Source organism: Schistocerca piceifrons, chromosome 7, assembly GCF_021461385.2.
Source record: "Schistocerca piceifrons isolate TAMUIC-IGC-003096 chromosome 7, iqSchPice1.1, whole genome shotgun sequence".
NCBI classification, from domain to species: Eukaryota; Metazoa; Arthropoda; class Insecta; order Orthoptera; family Acrididae; genus Schistocerca; species Schistocerca piceifrons.
In genome coordinates this window covers 52,354,924-52,369,312 of record NC_060144.1, presented here as the reverse complement: position 1 = coordinate 52,369,312, position 14,389 = coordinate 52,354,924, and positions in this window count along the sequence as shown.

Sequence of the window (14,389 nt, the reverse complement as noted above, 5' to 3'; positions counted from 1 at the left end):
TTCTCCACTGTCTTCGAACCTCAGCTATATTCTCAAGCTTCCAGTACCACTTAATTATCTGCTTCCGCACTTCAAAGCTCAAACGCACGTCCGCCATGTTACAGTTACTTCATTGCCACTGCGGCCACCTGCTGAAGAAACATAACATTACTTTCTCACAGATATTTAACCTTTTTTGACGCAATGCAAACATGTGGCGTTTAAGATCGCGGTGGGCAGTGTAGGCATTTATCGTGTCTATGAGCTAGCTGAATAACCTGTGACGTACCAATTGCGCTGCTTAGCATATTCTTAAGATGCTATAATCTGATCCCTGGTAACCTACAGAGAAGTGAAGTTCCTCACACGATTATGTAAATTTAAGAAAGAACGCAATGGCACACAACAGAAACGTCTTAATGAATAGCATCTAGCAAAGGTGGCCCCATAAAGCATGACAATATGGAAATGACATTACACATGAATATCTTAATGTACAAGCAGTCACTGTGTCGGTACTACGCAACATACTAAGATAAGTATTTGAACATTTAATAAATAGACAAAGGACTATAATTATGAAGTCCAACCACAACACAGGTGGTTCACCACAATAAAAGCATAATCATGAGAATAAATCGCAAATATGCACCATGACTGCAAGTGTGGATAGTGGTTTAAAGAAAGAACACCAAATGAATCGCCAAACTGCATAATGGGTGCAACAATCTGGCTGTGAATGTGCAATTAACCCCTGGTGAAAGTTAACTACCATCTCGTCCCCCCTGACGTTGTGATGGCATCACTGGCTCATTCTTACCACTCATACAGGGTGAAGGTGGAGGGATGTGTCAATAATGGCTGAAAATCCTGAGTCCATCTCCCCTCTTCTGTTCAACAGCAAGTCTTATCTCATTGGCCGACTAACAGGAAGTCTTAAGTCTCCGAGTACCAAGTGTTTGCTCTTCCACCATCCGTCCACAAGTGTGTTCTGTCTTAAATCTCTGACACTCCGTTATTTCACCAGTGTGGGAATCTCGCCAGCTAACTGCAAAAGCCCTTGCGAGTTCCGCCCAATGATAATTTTGTAAATAAGTTCAACTCTTATTCCCGTGGATTTTGTGATGATTAACCAATTATGGCATGGTATGGGGAGGAAGGCAGAAAATATATCACATTCCATAACAGGTTTTTGACCCTGGACTGTTCGACGGTGGACATGTTTAACACACACAGGAAAGTGCGCATTCTACACAAGTCCATTTCAAGGACTATAAACTTTCTTCCGTACCGAGTTCTCACAGTAATGCCAGATCCCATTCTGCTCGCATTCTGACATCTGCGCCTGGCCACACACGTTATCTTTCCACAAGAATTTCCTTTACATGCCAAACGCAATTTTATGACAGGCTGACTGCCCTATGGGGCGCCCGGTGTGCATAAATGGGCCTAAACAAATTCTGCGGTGTCTATGTGGGCAGAAGGACAGCTTTCAGCTCTAAACACGTTTATTGCTCCATCCGGCCTTCTTCAGCATCGTTCTGTCGCCCAAACAGGTAGCTTTCAAAGCTGCAAAAAACAGGCTGCTCACTGCAATAACTGGAAAGGAAGGGAAGAGAAGAAGTAAAAATATGTTCAGTCTCTCGTCGTATTGAATACTGTCTGAAGTTATGATGCATCACAAAACTGTTGACAACATTGACCATGCTGATGTGCATATAACATTATGAAATATGTTCTGTCACTGTTTGGGATAGAATGCCACCTAACAAGGCTTCTCTTCGTTCCTTATGGCAACCTAGCGATTTTCACAAACCTGAAAATCTTAATCTTCCATAAAATGTTTACCATTTTGTTATCTATTTGTTAATTTATTTATTGAGACTTCTCTCAATACAAAGGTTTTCTCCAAGAAACATTCACATCGGCCTTATAACAATGAATATTATACAAGTACTGATTGCAATCTGTTCAAGATATTTGTCCAGGTACTTCAATCTTGAGTGCTGTCCTCCTCTGCATCAAATCTTCTCATTGTCGTCTGTAAGTTTTGGATTCAGGAAGCCGTGAGTCTTCCTCCTCCTCGTCCTCCTCCTCCTCTTCTTCTTCTGCTTCCCACAGTTTCTCACCCCACTATCAGTTCTGATACTCCTGTGTCTTCCATTTGTGACTGTAGGTCGACAATTTTCTTCGATCCATCACTTCAGCTATCTCTTCTTCTACTTTGTCATCTTTATCACTTTGGTGTACCTCACATGTTCTTTTCTCTAAATGCTTACTGCTCTTGCCATAAATCTATCTCTAACCCTTTCATCTTATATGTATGTTTCTGATTAGTTGCACATGTCTTTGGTCCTTGAAGGACTAAACTCTCCAATGTCGACTTGCATGTGAGTGTTTTTGTTCTGTTCATCGCACTACTCATCTATAACACTGAACTGAGCATTATTAATTATGTTTCTTCCATTAGTAATCATTTTATTAATTTCTAAATATTAATTTCCGTCTTTTCGTAAAATGGACTCTAGTTAGCAAACATTATTCTTTTTCATTAGTCTGATATTCTGTGTTTTAAAATTCTTATAAAAACCGCCATTTTCTGTATTCCATTGCTAGCTGATTACAGATACATGGTAGTCAGAAACAGTTTGGTGAGCTTCAAAGGGTGTCGCAGGGCAGGTTGTGCTGAGATATAACTCTTAAGATAAAATTTAGATATTGCTCTTGAAGTAGCATTGTCATTAGCCAATCAGGTCGTTGCGTACGAAACTTCAAGTACTTGCACACGCTAAAATGCGGTAATGCACAAACATTTGTAGGTCCGTGAGCTCACACTTGTTGAAACCATCATTACAAGTTAAAATGCGCGTTTCTAGAAAGTGATCAATTTAAGCTAGGTGTTTGTTCGGTTTTATAAAACAATTTACGCTTGCAACGACCAGATTGCCGAACTTCAATGCTAATTAAATCAGAAACTGCGCGAGGTACCGAATTTTTTCCTTAATAATTATTTCTCAGCACAACTCACCCTGAAACACCCTTATAGTCCTTTTAAACTATTTCTGATCACACTGATAATCTGCATCCTTCCCATCTTGGGTCACTTAATTGTCAGAAAATAATAAATGCTACAGATATGTTCCATCTTCAATCGCTACCTCCCTTCTGTTACATTTATGAGACCATTTCTTGAGACGAATACACTCAAGAGCCAAAGAAATGGTACAGGTGCCTAATACGGCGTAGGGTCCTCGCGAGCACGCAGAAGTGCCGCAACACAGCATGGCATGGACTCGACTAACGTCTGAAGAAGGGAATTGACACTATGAATCCTGCAGGGCTGTGTATAAATCCATAGGAGTACGAGGGGGTGGAGATCTCTTCTGAACAGCATGTTACAAGGCATCCCAGATATGCTCAATAATACAGATGTCTGGGAGTGTGATGGCCAGCGGAAGTGTTTAAACAGAAGAGTATTCCTGGAGCCTCTCTGAAGCAATTTTGAACGTGTAGGGGGTCGCATTGTCCTGCTGCAATTCCCCAAGTCCGTCGGAATGCACAATGGACATGAATGGGTGCAGGTGATCAGACAGGATGCTTACGTACGTGTCACCTGTCACAGTCGTATCTAGACGTATCAGGAGTCCCATATCACTCGAAATGCACACGCTCCACACCATTACAGAGCCTCCACCAGTTTGAATAGTCCCCTGCTGACATGCAGGGTCCATGGATTCATGAGGTTTTCTTCATAACCATACACGTCCACCTGCTCTGTACAATTTGGAACGAGACTCGACCGACCAGGCTACAATTTCCAGTCATCAAAACTCTAATGTCGGTATCGACAGGCCCAGGTGAGGCGTAAAGCTTTTTGCCGTGCAGTCATCAGAGCCACACGAGTGTATTTGAATAAATATGCTTATATCAGTTTCTTTGGTGCTTTAGTTGCTTTAGTGTAATTTGAATACTACTGGTAATATGGGAGCCCTTGTAACAAGACTTTGCTTGTTCTAAATTACTATGAAAGTATACTACCAGTGTAGATTTGGCACAAATCATCATTATATATCTCTTGTATTGTTTCAATTAACGGATTCTCTATGTGTGATATATGTAAAGCTTTCAAAATCTGTTTCCTTGTAATCAGTTTCCTTTCAAAATTATGAAAATGTTTTTGATATTTCTCTATATGTTTCGAAAATGTGTCGTAGTATGAAAAGATGATCTGCTACATAATGAACCAGTTGTGAAACTCACTGGCCTCCCTAAAATTAGTTTACACTCTGCTATTTATTACTTCCCTTAAAATACACATTAATGGGTTTATTACACAAATTACTTCATAGTTCCAACAAATTTTGTGACCTACTATCTTAATTATGATGGTAATACGACCTAACCTCATATCCTTAGATATTACATCTCCATGAACTATTTTGTTGAAAAACTGTGTTATTAGTTTCATGTATTTGTCGCCATCATATTTCAGAATCTTCAGATTGTTATCACCTGGTCCAGATATTTGCCATTCTTTCCCTGTTCACAATGCATCAAGGCACTTCACCTCCACGCATTCTTCTCTATGTCATTTAATTTCTTGAAATACTCTTTCCATTCCTTTTGGGTTATCAGTTGAAGACTAGCTTTGACTTCCTCCTCTTGTCAAAGACCTTTGAATACTGGCCGCTCTAATTTCGCTCTCCTAAATACCAGCTTGTCGAAGACTGGTAATAATGAGGTTATTGTTTGATTTGTACCTGAGAGTCAGCTTGAAAATCTGCATTTTTTCCATAATCACTACTGTAGTATTGTCCAGAGATTGTGGTGCCACAAGGCAAATCGATACGAAGGACGCTAGCCATGTCTGACTGTAATCTGCAGCAACGAATGAGACGCGCACACGAGGACGACACCTCCTCTCTCAGCACTGTGGCGCCCTCATACCAAGGTCGGTGTAGAGTCGAGCGTGGAATGCCTCTAAACCAGTTCGAGACCTCAGCTACAGCAGTCATCATCATCTGTAGGACAGTGGTAGTTGTTACAGTTTCTGATGAAACATACTTTCGTAAATGTTGAATTTTGTGCTGCAACAGAACAATGTGTTAAGAAGCGTGTCAAGTAACGCTTTGCTACTCAATGACAGTTGTAGAAACATTAGTGAAAATTAAGTAAATCTTTTGTTCATTTATGTAATACAGTGAACCAATATTTCAAAGGTTCTGGTTTCTATGTCCGACTTCACCGAGCAATCAAAGAACCCACAGCTATGGCCAGACGATTGTTGTTTGGTCTGGTCATAACAGTTACCGTAATTTCGTACTGGACATAAATTCTCGCGTCAAATTTTCATACTGTCTGCGAAGACTGTGCGGCACTCTGGTTCTCGTCAGACGTTCAGAATTCCCAGTAAAAACTGCTTCCCTGTCACTCCAGCCAGTGTGGCAGAAGCCACCTGGAGTTTCTGCCGGCAGTCGTTTACGAGTCTCGAGCGACCCTCACTGCAATCAACGGGAAATTAAATACTGCTTGCAGCTGGGGCTGCTACATATGCGGCAAGCTGTTTTCCATTTCGCTAAAACACGTCGTGATTTCAAAACATAATTTGTTTCAATAACACTTTACTTGCGTTACTGGCAGTACACACGTCGACCGTATCACCGTGATTACCGTGATCTAACATCGTACTTGAACCGAAAACGTTAATAAATTGGAAGTTGCCTTGTTCCAGCTGAGATTAAGACTAATGATGCAGATACGCCGAACAACAACGCGGAAATCCAACTAAAGTACTGCAGGAAGCACTGCAGGAAGTCCAATATATATACAAACTTGCATTAAGGATGCTATTCGAATACTTAAACATTGACGCAGCGGTTGTTTTGCAGTGACTATGGTCGCACTGAACGTTATTTTAATGATAGATTTTAGCACTATGCTAGAAAAATTTAAGTTGAATCGATTTAAGGCTTAACAATTTTTTATTGAAACAATTTAAGAAAGACTCTTTTCATAGCACATCAGTCGAATTATAATACAAACTCAAAACGCTCTTCAGTGAAATAACTGCTTGCTTCATCAGATCTTCAACACTGAGCGACATACACAAATCACATTCCCTGTGGCACACAGTGCGCTGTTCACTGCATCGCTAACACTGTGCGTTTTGTCACCTAGTCAGCTGTTTCAATGCTTCTACTACTACAGTGTCTATTTCGAAAGTACCAAGTGTGGTCATCATGAATAGGCCGCTCATTTCAAGTTTCAAATCGTGATTAAAATCAAATATGTTGTTAATTTCTTGAGTATTTGAATGACGAATGTAGAGAACATCTTCAAATGGAGCCTGCACGTTTCCTTCTGTCTTAAAGTGCTTATTGTGTAGAACCTGAAACATTATGGTGGCAGGCTTATTAGTGATAATGGTAATGAATGTCACAACTTCTGCATTGCAGGACTTCATTCCAACCGACGTTGGGCAGTTCATCAGAATGTGCGAACTCTCCCGGTTTATAAACTAAGCCCCGGGCTTCAGGTCCCTCTGTAATACACTACTACTCCCCCTGTTTGGTGCCATAACAGCTCGGTGGCATCCCCCCCCCCCCCCCCCACACACACACACACACAAACATACAGGGTGAAAAGTATTTAAACCGACAAACTCTGGGAGGTTGTAGGGCACATCAAAACAAATATTTTTCCCTAAGGTCATTTTTTCCTATGGGGATTATTTAAATCAGTGGAGGCCGTATTACGCTCTTCAGTTGTAGGCAACTGCTGTCCACCAGTGTAGTAGTGCATTATCTCTGTTTACTAATAGAGCGATACGCCTGGAGTGATTTCACTGATATGGTTGGTGCGTACTACGTAGCGCACCACAACGGACGAGCTGCACAGCGGGTTTATCAACAACAATATCCTAATCGCCGTATCTCGCATCATACGACCTTTGCTGCTGTGTGCCAACGTCTGCGTGAGTCCGGGTCATTTAGCAGATAACCTACACAGGGACGCCGTCGCACTTTAAGAACGCTGCAATTTGAGGAAACTGTCTGGCAGCATGTGGAGCGCGATCCTTCAATCAGCACACGTGCAATTGCACGTAACATGGGGACGAATCAGACGACTGTAAGAACAGTCATTCGAGAGCAATTGTAACGTCCATTTCACTCACAGCGTGTCCACAACCTGGAACCACTTGATTATCCACCCAGAGCACAGTTTTCGCAGTGGTACCTCGAACAGTGTGAAATGCATCCTACATTTCCATCCTCTGTGTTGTTTACCGATGAATCAACGTTCGGGCGTGATGAAGTCTTCAACATGCACAATTCGCATATTTGGTGTGGTGTCACCGCCAGACACCACACTTGCTAGGTGGTAGCCTTTAAATCGGCCGCCGTCCGTTAGTATACGTCGGACCCGCGTGTCGCCACTATCAGTAATTGCAGACCGAGCGCCGCCACACAGCAGGTCTAGAGAGACTTCCTAGCACTCGCCCCAGTTGTACAACCGACTTTGCCAGCGATGGTTCACTGACAAAATACGCTCTCATTTGCCGAGACGATAGTTAACATAGCTTTCAGCTACGTCATTTGCTACGACCTAGCAAGGCGCCATTACCAGTTACTATTGATATTATGAATCATGTACCGTCAAGACCGACGTTCATCATTAATGGATTGAAGTTAAGTATTCCACCAGCTACGTCCGTTTTTTCTAAATTCTAATTTCCTTGTCCTGTTCCAGACCTCACGCCAGCCTGCGTGAGCTAAAACGCGTGCCTTTCGGCTTCCTCTAGTAACACGGTGTTGGCTCTCCTGCCAACCCACAACATCAGGAGTGAGGATAACCCACATGCCACAGTTACTAGCGCTCATCAAGTGCGGTTCTTCGTTAATGTGTGGGTCGGTGTTGTTGGGGACTGTTTAATTGGGCAGTATCTGCTACCTAGGGCATTAAGTGGCCGGCACTATTACAATTTTCTCTCCAGAGCATTGCCAGAATTGCTGGAAGACGTCCCGCCCCCTACAAGACAGCACATGTGGTTCCAACATGACGGGGCGCCGGCATATTTCAGTCGCCGTGTGCGTCGTTTCCTGGACCGACGGTACCCGGAAACGTGGATTGGATCCGACGGTGTAACCTTTGTTTACTTGTCAATGGAGGCATTTTTTAAAATCTACTGTAACTGAAATTGGGTTGTGTGAATGTGTTGTGTATTGGTTATAAAAAAACTGAAAAGTATTTGTTGGCTTAATTAATTTGCCGCCAGAGAAATCTTCCTCTACCGGGTTAAATACTCCTCATAAGAAAAAATATCATTTGAGAAAAATATTTGTTATCATGTCCCCTACAACCTGCTGGAGTTTTTCGGTTGAAATACTTTTCACCCTGTATACAAACACATACACACAAATGAAACCACGTGCTTGGATATGACTTTTTCAATGAAAGAGCCTTTGCGATTGAAGGCCCTTATAACTTTCCATTCTTTTAAAATTATATAAATTATTAAATGAAATACGTCAGGCTCCGTAGCTGAATGCACAGCGCGGCTGTCTTCCATGTAGAGGACCGAGAATCGGTTTTCGGTACTGCCAATTGTTTTTCCTCGGTGTCAGCGGGGTGCACTCTGTCTCGTGTGGCCACGTGAGGAGCTAGTCGGCCGATTAGTAGCAGTTCCAAGGTCAGGAAACCCGACAACGCCAGGGAGAGCAGTGTCTCGCTTATTTGGCTCGTCCTGGCCCAGAACGTGTAACTTAACTTTTTCAAAATTTTTTGTATTAGTTTTTGATACATCATTAAGCCTGGATTACGATTTAAATTTTCGAAAGTTTCTATGCGGTTTTCGGCAAGCAATACTTCCCAACACCTTGTAGTATCCACTTCCTTTAGTGAACGACTCTTCGACCGCGACCGTCACTATATTGGAATAATGAAATACAGAAAAAAAAAAATCGTCGTAAGACACGAAAGAAGCATCACACTATGAAATGTAGATAAAGTGACAGCAAACTGTGTTTAGACGGGGCTAAAAAATAAACAGGATGCGTCGAGAACACAGAGGTAATCGATTTCATGATTAGTCTCCTGATCTGAATTCCCGTGACAACAACGGCTATCGTACATTTCCTGTTGTAATGTGTGAAGCCTATTTTTTACTGTCTCGTCAGGAGTAGATCGAAGAAAGCGTTACCATTACGTTCGCGACACATCAAGAACACAAGTAAGATACATTTTTTTTCCAGTTGTTAACATTCGCACACTTGGCGGCAGGAATGGCATCAGGCCACCCCTTAAAATAAATCGTGCCAAATCCGTACTTAACCCTGCCGACCCTACACGCGATGCGGGACAAAGGCAGTAGCGAAAGAAGAACATTCGCACACTGTTACAAAGCAAATTTCAATCACAAAGTGACGAATTCTTAAGGATACCGATAACACATTTCGTTGAACATCAATCCCGTCACTAATGTGATCAAGGGGAGGGGGGAGGATACCTCTGTTTTCTGAACATCATGAACACTTTTTAAGCCACACACAAATATTAAAAAATACGATAACGCAGAGAACGTAGATTACACAATTCACTAGACTTCCCTCCATTATGTTGCCTTGACGATTGTGACTTCGGAATGGGCAGCCAGCCACAAAGCTAAATAATACAATAAAATCTGACCGATCCTGAAAAAATGGATCCAGTACTAAACTGTAGCAACCTTTGGCATTAAGCTGCAAGCCTAATATGTTTACTTTCGGGTACCATACGAAAATGCTGGGTGAGTCACGTAAGACATAACACCACTTTTTATTTCGTGAACGGTTACACATATCGAAACGCGGTTTTCGACAAACGTTGCACCGTCGAGAGGCGCGTATCGTTTTCTTTTCGCCTGTGTTGCTAGCACGGGTATCAACGGAGATATTGAAGCAAGTACGCTTTTTTTAAATAGAACCGTATACTTTTTATAAGTACATTCGACAAGTCTTGAGAAGAATGATATAACGTTTGTTAATCTTGACGTTGAAGCGTATCGTAAAAAATTCTAGAAATGTTATAGAACGTGAGAGCACAGTGGCCGAAATCGGCAGTGGCGGTGCAAAAATCTCTAAGCAGAGCTCTCGTGCTGCGCTGTGTCACAGTGTCAACACCATTGTCTGTTTCCTTCTCTGAACTGCAGGCCGCTAATCTCTGCGTGCAGACATGTACACCATCGAGGAGAAGTAAATTTTGGAAATGTGAAGTAACGTCTTATGGGACCAAACTGCTGAGGTCATCGGTCCCTAAGCCTACTCACTACTTACTCTAACTTACGCTATGGACAACACACACACACACACCCATGCCCGAAGGAGAACTCGAACCTCCGACGGGGTAAGCCGCACGGACCGTGACAAGGCACCTCAGACCGCTGACGAGAAGTTGAATATACTACTTTCATATGATAAATTTAAAAGTAATGCAGTACAAACAGTACAGCGGTCTAGGGCAATTTATTCGGATGGCCAATGTTCGACGCTCCAGGCAGCTGCACGAATTATTAAGACGCTACTGCGGACAGGCTGCTTGAACGTCAAAAAGACGACAAGAAAGAAGAATGCAACTGGCAGAAAACACAAAGAAGCTGTCCTTGCTGCGACGTTAATGAATTCGCACAGTGGTACCAGACAAGTGCACCACTAGCAAGTGCAGGCGTGGATTTGAGGAATTCTTGCAAATCTCGCGCAGCTATGGCTGGAAGGCAGTAATAAAGGGACCGACTGGCACATCGGATGGCAGGTGCGGGCGATGTTGACATTTTGCAATCGATTCTGCGAGGCAGCTTTACGACACCACTAGAATGCAGGGCCTGGCGGCCACTATGTACAAATGTGAAGTAATCAGGGCAGCAGAAGGAATCAGAATATGAGGAGTGTTACGTCTTAAATGACTCACTCTGTGTGTGTATACACTTGAATTAACCGGAACTTTTAGCCATTAAAAAATCAACTAGGTGTACTTAACAACGTACAAAGTGAAGTACAAAATAGACGGTGTCGCAATAATTTTACTGGCATTCTTCTTACGGCTAACCAAAAGCAACGCAGTAATTCAATGCCTAGGTATCACAGATCAGACAGGATTATTTATATCGTGTATATACTGAGTAAATTTTTAAATTACAGTTCTGGTACAACATAACTTCTGAGTAACTTTGTTTTGACTTCATTTTCATTAGCTTTTTCATTTTGTTTAGTCTTATGAAAGTAACTACTAAGGAAAAGAAAAGATGGACCACGAGGGAAGTATCCGAATGGGACGGAAATCGGTAGATGTGATGTATATTTACCGACAAACAAATGGTTACAATTTCATAAAAACTGAATGGTTTGCTCAAGAGAAACAACTTCACAAACTGAGCAAGTAAATAACGGGCTGGTCCATTTCTGGCTCTCACACAAACGATTATTCGGCTTGGCATTCATTGATAGTTGTTGGATGGCCTCTTGAGTATTACCGTGCCAAGTTCGGTCCAATTGTCTGGCGCCTTAGATCGTCAAATTCCCGACCTGGATGGAGGGCCCTGCTCATAATCCTCCTAACTTTCTCCATTGGGGAGAGACCCGGTGACTTTCTGGCGAAGGTAGGGTTTTTCAAGCACGTAGAGAGTAGAAACTGTCGCCGTATGCGGGCCGGCAGCATCGTGCCCAAATGTAAGCTCAGGATGGCTTGCTACGAAGAGTAACAAAACTGGGCTCAGAATAACGTCCACATACTGCCGTGCCGTAAGGATGTTGCGGATGACAACCAAAGGGGTGATGGTTGTCAGGACGTACGGCAGGCTACAGTCAAGTTGGTATCCCAGCGCTGTCCGGAGCGTCTCCATAGACATCTTCGTAGGGCATCGGGGCTGAGTTCGAAGCGGGACTCATCACTGAAAGTTCTACTCCATTCCACGAGATTTAAGGCTAAAGTCGCCTATCAGTCTAATTTTCTTCGGATGCGTGAGTGATACCCGAGTATCTTGTATTACTTGCTTTTCACTCGAGCAAATGATTTCAGATGAAATTAGTCTGAAGTTGTAGCTAGCCATTATCAAAGGGCGTCTCTACTCAGTAAAGCAGCTGCAGTTACCAATTACTGTTGCGAGGTGCTCGATAAGTAAAGGAGCTGGAAGTATCCAACGAGCGCACACGTCCCTGCAAAGTAAGAGCACCATTCTCGGAACTGTGGTGTCACCACGAGACACCACATTTGCTAGGTGGTAGCCTTTAAATCGGCCGCCGTCCGTTAGTATACGTCGGACCCGCGTGTCACCACTATCAGTGATTGCAGACCGAGCGCCGCCACACAGCAGGTCTAGAGAGACTTCCTAGCACTCGCCTCAGTTGTACAACCGACTTTGCTAGCGATGGTTCACTGACAAAATACGCTCTCATTTGCCGAGACGATAGTTTAGCATAGCGTTCAGCTATGTCATTTGCTACGACCTAGCAAGGCGCCATATTCAGTTACCATTGATATTGTGAATCATGTACCGTCAAGAGCGACGTTCATCATTAATAGATTAAAGTTAAGTATTCCACCAGCTACATCTGCTTTTGTAAATTCTAATTTCCTTGTCATGTTCCAGACCTCACGCCAGCCTGCGTGAGCTAAAACGCGTGCATTTCGGCCTCCTTTAGTAAAACCGTGTCGGCTCTCTTGCCATCCACAACATTGGCGACGAGGCAAAACCGCGTTCTTCTCTAAACTGCCCGGATTTACTTGTGTAATGGCTTCGCCACAATCTCCAGATGAACTGTCCGAATTTTATCGCTTACAGAATCAGCAGACGCAGGCCTTACTGGATGCCCTGGACAGCTCGTCCAGGGTCAATGTGCGAAGCAAAACGATGCGGCAGCAGCCGCTCCACCGCTAGCGCAGCGACAACACGCATTTGCACCAACATTTCTACCTTTTGATGCTCCACTGGAAAGCTGGACGGAGTGGTCACGCCAATTTGGATTCCATCTCGCCGCCTACAGAATTCAAGGTAACGAGCGGCAGCCTTATCTCTTATCATCGGTCGGCGTACAAACGTACCGTGTGATAGTCAAATTATTTCCCCGACGCGACATAGAAACTCTGTCCTATGAAGAAATTTTGTCTGCATTAGATGCATATTTCAAAGAATCTGTCAATGTAGTTGCGAAATGGTATACCTTCTTTCGTAGAAAACGTATGGCAGGTCAGACTAATCGGGAGTGGGTTGCAACCTTGCAAGGCCTTACTAGGGATTGTGCTTTTGAGTGTCAATGTGGACTCCCTTATTCAGATACTATGGTACGTGATGTAATTGCACAGAACGTTTCTGATGTTCGTATAAGGGAACAGATTTTGAAACTAGTCAATCCCTCCCTTCACCAAGTGATGGACATATTGGATCGGCAGGACACACTTGACTTTGCTCAGGAATCATTTGAAACTTTGCCACCCGTGTGTGAGGTTACCTGGCCCGCCGGGCGAGCTGCACGGAATAGTAAACAGTCCTCGCGTCCGGCCGCACCAAAGCCGCCTGGCTCTCAGTCACGTGTGCCACGCCGGCAAGCAAATGCAGTGCTAAAATCATGCCCGCGGTGCGCTACTAGACATTCGCGTAAGAATTGCCCGTCACGCCAAGCTATTTGCTTCTTCTGTAATAAAAAAGGACATGTTCAGTGTGTTTGCCAGAAAAAGCTCAGATCGGGAACAACCATTCCAGGCCCTTTGCTTCGCGCCGGATTCGAACCAAGGATACTCAGGCTCGTGAAACGTCGCCCATGGAAATTCATGTAGTTCATTCCACTCCACTCAATGCCACTCTCTCTAACACTTGTAACGGAACTGAAATGATGGTGGGCTGACAGTAATTTGGAGCCCACACGTCGGAAACGGGCGCGCTGGTGTGAGACTGCCAGGGAGTGCACCCTGATGCCATCTATTGGCGAAACTGGGAATTAGCTCTGCCTGTCAGACAATGCACTAAGCTCTCGGAGTCAAATGTATTCTTTTTCTTGGTAATTATAAGTTATTACTGTATGATTTAATGTTATAAAGCGCTAGTAGTAAATTATTATGACTGGTATGAACTCCAGGGTAATAAATATAAATATTCTTAAATACTAAATGATTTCGGTGAAAAGGTGGTAGGGGAACGCCCCCACTCTTGGTGATACGAGCGTAGCTAGAGGTAGCTGGAGACACAGGGACTGAACAAGGGAATGGCCCGGGGAGTGTTGACGTGACCGGACGTGCGTAACTGTGCTCACGCAAAAGTGATTGTGCAACAGCGAAGAGGAGAATATCGTCGCCATTTGTAGAGTAGAACGCGACGAATGGTTGTCGAAGCCGTCTCTATGCCACTGGGGCTGATTGTAAGAGTTCCGGCGCCCAGATTTTATGG